Below are 6,264 nucleotides of genomic sequence, written 5' to 3'. Positions count from 1 at the left end.
ATTTTTGCATTTTTTCCAAACCATTTTTACGGGGCTTCCCCTTGCTGGGCTCTCTTGCTTTTTTATGGCCGAAGTGCATTCATCGCGATTATTAGGGATTTCAATCGACGCTGCACTCGCCTGGTCCCCCGCCCCCCTCCACGCCCCTGACCACTTGTTTGCGGTGGCTGTTGCATTGATTTTTTTCCACTTTCCACTTTCGCACGCGCCGATCCGATTTTTGCATGAATTTTTGCAGTAGGCTTCTCATCTCTGCGCCCCTTCGATTTTTGGGCCATTTGAATTGTTGCACTTTTTATGCAGCGGCCTGTCGCCTTTTTTCCGCTCTCGTTCTGCTGAAGTGTGAAAATGTGTGAAAGTGCAGCGGGGAAAAAATGATTTTGAAGCAGGGTCAATATCGGAGGCTCCTGGCTTTTGGCCCCCGCCTCGCTGTCGATGCATTTTTGTTGCACATGCACATCCAGTTGGGTCGTCTGTTTGTCCATTGTTGCGGCAACAGGCCAAAGCCCAATTGACCGCAAATTTGTGGCTCACCTCATGGCTTTTTCAACTGATTTTTATCGCAATGTTGTCACGGCGGGCGGGGCGAAAAGGGGCGGGGGAATGCAAATGGATGCAGGACACGGGGGCGAATGGACTCACGCTGGCCGGTTGACACCGTTTTGTTTTTCCCTAACGACCTCCAAGCTCTCTTGATTGCCAATGCTCGTTAAGATAGGGTCATTTATTAAGGGAACGGTTGAAGAAGGTTCTTCAAAATGCATTATGCAAAATATTATATAATGTGTTGGCAAATGAATAAAGGTAGGTGAAAAGGTCTGTTAAAATATCTAAGCAAAAATCACACAGCAATGACAATAGCCATCTAAAGAAAGTTGGATACATGTGAAAATAAGTACAATACCGTTTGCAGAGTTTAAGCTAATATAGTTGCTTAGTAGACTATTTATTATTTGGAATCTTTGAGATTGGAAATTGTCTTCCTTAAAGGGGAATCTTGATTCCCATGACAAGTATTAGAGTAGACTGAAGGCATGTCTGTACATCTTCCTTGCCAGGATTTTTAAACCACGTCTTTATAGCCCATATATATTTACCTCTGGGCTATACTGCAGTTGGTATTTCAGAGCCCCCAGCCCGCCTAAAAGGACGATCGCTGCATGTTGGTCCTGGCAGTTTAAGTGGTCGTTTTATGAATGAAAATCGGTGGCACGTGGAAACTATTAGCCATTGTATAGCTATTAAATGTCACAACAAAAGCCACTAGCAGCGGCAACAACAACACACACCCACACACACACTCGTGGGGCAACACAAATTGTGTGTGAAAAAGTACACACACACGGCCATCCACACGAGCACGAGTGCAAAAAACACGCGTAAAAAGTGTTGCTGTCATGCGGTTGTTCATGTTGTTGCTGCCGTGTTGTTGCCGCTGCTATTGCATGCAACAGTGCGTTTTGCTGCAGCAGCAACACATCCGAGGCCACACACACCCACGCATATGTGTTGCACATGCAACTCACCCACAAATGCAGCTCTTTATTTTTATTTTTTGCAATTCACGCGAAATGCGTTTGAAAGCGAAAGTGTTGCTGGCACTCACACACGGATTGTTGGTGTTAACAGCATGTTGCACGTGTCAACATAAAGCTGTTGCAGGTGGACAGAGCCCCCTTTGTTGCCAGCCCCCTTTTCGGCCCCCACATCAATGGACAAAAATCCGCGTGTAATTGATAGCGCATTTTGGCCAACTTTATCACTCACTCTTGTTTGTTGCCACTGCTGCACATTTTATTTGCATTGCAGTTAGTCAGTTTGCGTTTCCTTTTTTTCAGCAGCAGCAGCGGCAAAACCGCACATTTCAGGGGCGTAGGGGTGAGAGGGGGTAACCATTAATTAGTCCGCAGTTCAACTGTGCGCTGTTGGTGATTAAGGCAAATGTACTATATAACACTGACGTTGATCAGAGGTCGATTTGTGTGCATTTCGCAATCGAATCGAATCGAATAAACACTGGATAATGGCAGTTCAACGGGGGGTGTCAACAGAAAACACTCTATTAATTCTATTTAGCTGGAAAACAACGCCAAAACTATAGTTTATTATAGTTTTCTCAGGAATTAAACTATTTTTATACAGGTGTCTAGAAGTATGCTATATAATAATTTAATTTTTTTTTTTTTTTTTTTTTTTTTTTTTTTTTTTTAATTAACATCTTTATTTAATATAATCCAGGAACAGATCTAATTAAAGCCTTTAACCTAAATGTTTTCTTAAGTAAATAATCTCTTAATTATAAATTATAATTAGTTTTCAACTTGGTATATAGGAGTAGATCAAATTACGACTAGTTTCAAGTAAATAATATATTCATATTAGTCTCTTAGGAGCAGCCCAAAATGTCTTCTTTTGAGCCTGCGAATTGGGATAGCCCCCTGTAATCTCCGGGCTAGACGATTACGGTGGGCAGAATAATTTAATTAATAATTAATTGGAAATAAGATTTCTAGCATTTGCTGCATACTTCTTAGCGTCTTTTAAATTTATTTCAAATTCCTCACTTAGATTTTATCTTATGATATAAGTAAACCACTGAGGACTGAGTATTTTAATTTAGAAGAAAGCAGCTGCAGATCCCTTGGTGGTTTCTTCTTGCTATTTACGTTGCATTTTTTAGGGCTTCTTCCTTAAAATCCTAATCACTGCTTTCACTGAGCCGCTTTTCGCATTAGGATCTTTCCACTCGGATTAACCGGAATCGATGCCCTTGGGTCGCCTTAAAGTAGGCAGTGCAGCAGCAGTAACTATGGATTTGGACTCTGAAACAGAAGGCCCCACTGCTGGCCTGCCGTAACAATTTGTAGTTCTTTTCAAAAAATGTGACCAATTTCGGTGCGTTGGCCATGCCTTTGTGGACACATCCCGGACAGCCCCGATCTCCCCCGATATGTATATGGTATATGCCCACTCCTTGCGAGGCAAGTGCCTGCAAGAGGAGATATCTGCAGGGAGACAAACACAAAACACAAACAGACGCCCTCACACAGCCAGGGATGTCCTTATGTCCTTTCCACTCTGTCACATGTCAGGCCCTTATACTAAATGCGTTTTTTGCTTAGTTTTATTGCCGCTTTCCACTTTCTTTTTGCTATTTTTTGCGGCCCTTTCTCCTGCAGATGCGTCGGCATAGGAAAATCGACAGGCAGCCGCTTTTTCGCTTTTTCCTGGACGGTGGGGAAAAAGGACAAACGGAAAATGCAGACAGCAACAGAGTCGCAGGCGGCGTTTCGAGTCCTGAGTGCAGTAAAAATCAAGCGAAAATCTATCTGTAGAAAAAATATTACGAATCAAAGGACGGGGCATCAAGAGGGCTGTGGATTTTCCTTTTTCTATTGCTTGTCCGGCTTGTTTTTTGTCTATCGAGTTTCAAATTTCCCGACGTACAATGCGTCGTGGCTCCTGCTGAAGCTGAAGGCTTTGATAAAAAATTTTTTGGCAAATGTTTTCTGAAATCCTTCACTCCCACATCGCCATTGCAGCAGCCTCGTCGCATATAAATGGCATGTTTGACACATGGACGGGGGCGGGCCGAAGGAAGGGGGTGCAAAAGGGGGTGCCCAACTGCGCTTCAAACAAAATAATATGCAAAATGTTAAAAAATTAAACCAGTGGGGTGGGGCAGTGGGTGGCGCGGAGTTTTAGGGGGAGATTGGCACAAAAGTTGTCCAGCGTAGAAATTCGCGAATTTTTAGTTGATTTTCTACATGTGCCGACAAAAAGCCCCCGTCCATGGGTGGCTGTTATCTGCTCGGAGGGGGATGGGCTTTCGGGGGTGGGTGCATGCGTTTTTGTGTTTTGATTTTGTGTCGCCTTGCAAAAGGACAGCGAGTCCACGTCCATTTGCTTGAGTCGCCCGTCAAAGGGCAGGGGCTCGAAAAAAGGGGTACGACGGGTACTGGCCTCGACATTAAAAATAAATCAAATAAAATTAACACAAGCTAGTCCAAATATACTACACACCCGACAGCCACATAAATTAATATTTTTTTGGGTGGCAAAAATAAAATAGGATATTTAACGTCCTGCAAAAAGGGGTGGGATTTCAATTGAAGCTGAGAGTTGGGATTTGAAATTTTTTATTGTGAAGGGGAACCACATTTAATACCGTTTTGGATCGATCAGAAGAAGCACACAAAAGTCCAGACCAGACAGAAAATTAATTAAACTTTTTTTCAATATCTGGTAGTATGAAAAATATCCCTCATTTCGTGGTTTCATTCATTAATATGAAATCTAAAAAAGATAAGTTGGGGTTCAAAATATGTATACTTAATTATAATAACCGCATAGAAGATAAGGTTTATATCGCTTCTACCATACTGCAAGCGGTGAAATATATCTTCAAATTCTTGAGTGTCTTCTTTTAAGATTTTTAACTAAGAAAGCAAAGATAACTCATACATTTTTCTGGTTTCTCCCTGTCCTAATAAGAAATATAAATATCAATATTTTGTTTACTGAATGACAAGGCCTTTCGGCTCAAGCATAATTCGAAAATCATGTTTTCCCCTGCGAAGTGGCAGAAAATAATTGAAAATCCATCTGGCGACGGACACGACGAGAACAAAGGCCATGCAGATGTCGGTGCAGTACAAATAATAAAGTATAATAAACATTGGCGATTAAGTGAACGGCTGCGGCAGCAGAAATGTCCAAATCGAGGCTTGCAACATATGACGACAAAGAGCGACGACGCCACGCTGCCATAATATGCGAAATATTAACAATACTTAAATGCAGGCTATTTGGGGGCGGGGATGCAAAAGGGGCAGCGCGGGGGCAGCCCCCACAAATCATGCCCAAAACAATGGGCCACATTTTTAGTCGTTGCTGCCGCTGCTGCAACAACTTATATCAAACAATTACACATATTTTGCATGCGGTAGCAGCTCGAAATTTGAACAATTGCCGCAGACGAAGACGAAGACGAAGGCGAGCTCTTGCCTGGGAGTGCCCCCTTTCCCCCTCGGCGAGCAACAAGTTGCTGCTGCAATATGCTAAATCCGAGGCAACAATAAAAGTCGGTTAGCCACACACAATGCCACAGCCACATCCACAACCCAGTCTTCGCCTTGGTCTTGGGATGCTGAAGAAGTTGTAGCCATCATTTGCGGCAACATCAGCAGCAGCAGCAGCAGCACGGCAGCAACATCTCCGCACAGCAGCAACAACTGCGACTGCTTTGCATGCATCGTTGCGCACGCTGATGTTGCTGCCGTGCTGCTGCTGCTGCTGCTGCCGTTGCAGTTGCAACCTGGCACAGTAGCAGCCAAAATAGTTGTCTTTCGACTCTGCCGCATCGCATCGCCCACGAAGAAACACGACGCGTCTGCGGTGGCGTCGGAATCAGAATCGCCGACTGAGGTGCCCCTGCTCCTCCGAGAAAACGTGCCCCACCATCGCCATCAGCAGCAGCAGCAGCAGCAACTTGCAACCACCGAGCAGCAGCCTCAACGGCGGTGGCTGCAGCTCGCATCTCGTCCACCGGCAACATGGAATCTTTCCGATTGCCCTATGTAATTGATCATACCCTGGGGCAGACGGTGCATCTTGGGCTGGTAAGGTGGGTCGTGAAGAAAATATGACATTATTGCATATAATGAACTAAACATGCAGATAACTAAAAATTCTCAAACTAATATTCCCAATTATGCTAAAACATTAAACATATTTTAACTCTTAAATATTGTTAAATATAATAAGAGAAGTTGATAATTTAAAGCAATTTAAGGATACCCCGTTTAAAATACTATGATATTTCATCCATATCCAATTTTCTTTGACAGCAATGTTCACTTCCCAGGGTAACCTAACCATCGCGTCCCCTTCTGAGTCCAAATTTATTGCTGATATTTCTGTTGTACCTCCGCCTTCGCCCATAATGTCTTTTTTACGCGAACCGCCGTGGCCGGGGGCGTGGAAGAAGGGGCGGGTCGGTCGGGGGCCTTACTAAGCGAAGTGAAACTAAACCTAAACTTCATATGTTCGGCTGGGCGCTGCCGCCGAGCATTTCTGCAGTAGCAATTGACTTTATTTGCAATTGTTAGAGCGGCGCCCCGCCCGCCCCGCATTTTTCCCCTTGGACAGGTTTAATAAATATGTTCGAGGAAATGATGTTTGGTAATTGTTCGTCTCGTCTCGTATCGTTTCGTTTCGGCCGAGAGTTGTTGGGCAAAACAGGAAGCGCCGCACTGGACCCTT

This window comes from Drosophila biarmipes, chromosome 3L, assembly GCF_025231255.1.
Source record: "Drosophila biarmipes strain raj3 chromosome 3L, RU_DBia_V1.1, whole genome shotgun sequence".
NCBI classification, from domain to species: Eukaryota; Metazoa; Arthropoda; class Insecta; order Diptera; family Drosophilidae; genus Drosophila; species Drosophila biarmipes.
The sequence above is the reverse complement of the archived record's forward strand: the minus strand, read 5'-3'. Positions refer to the sequence as shown.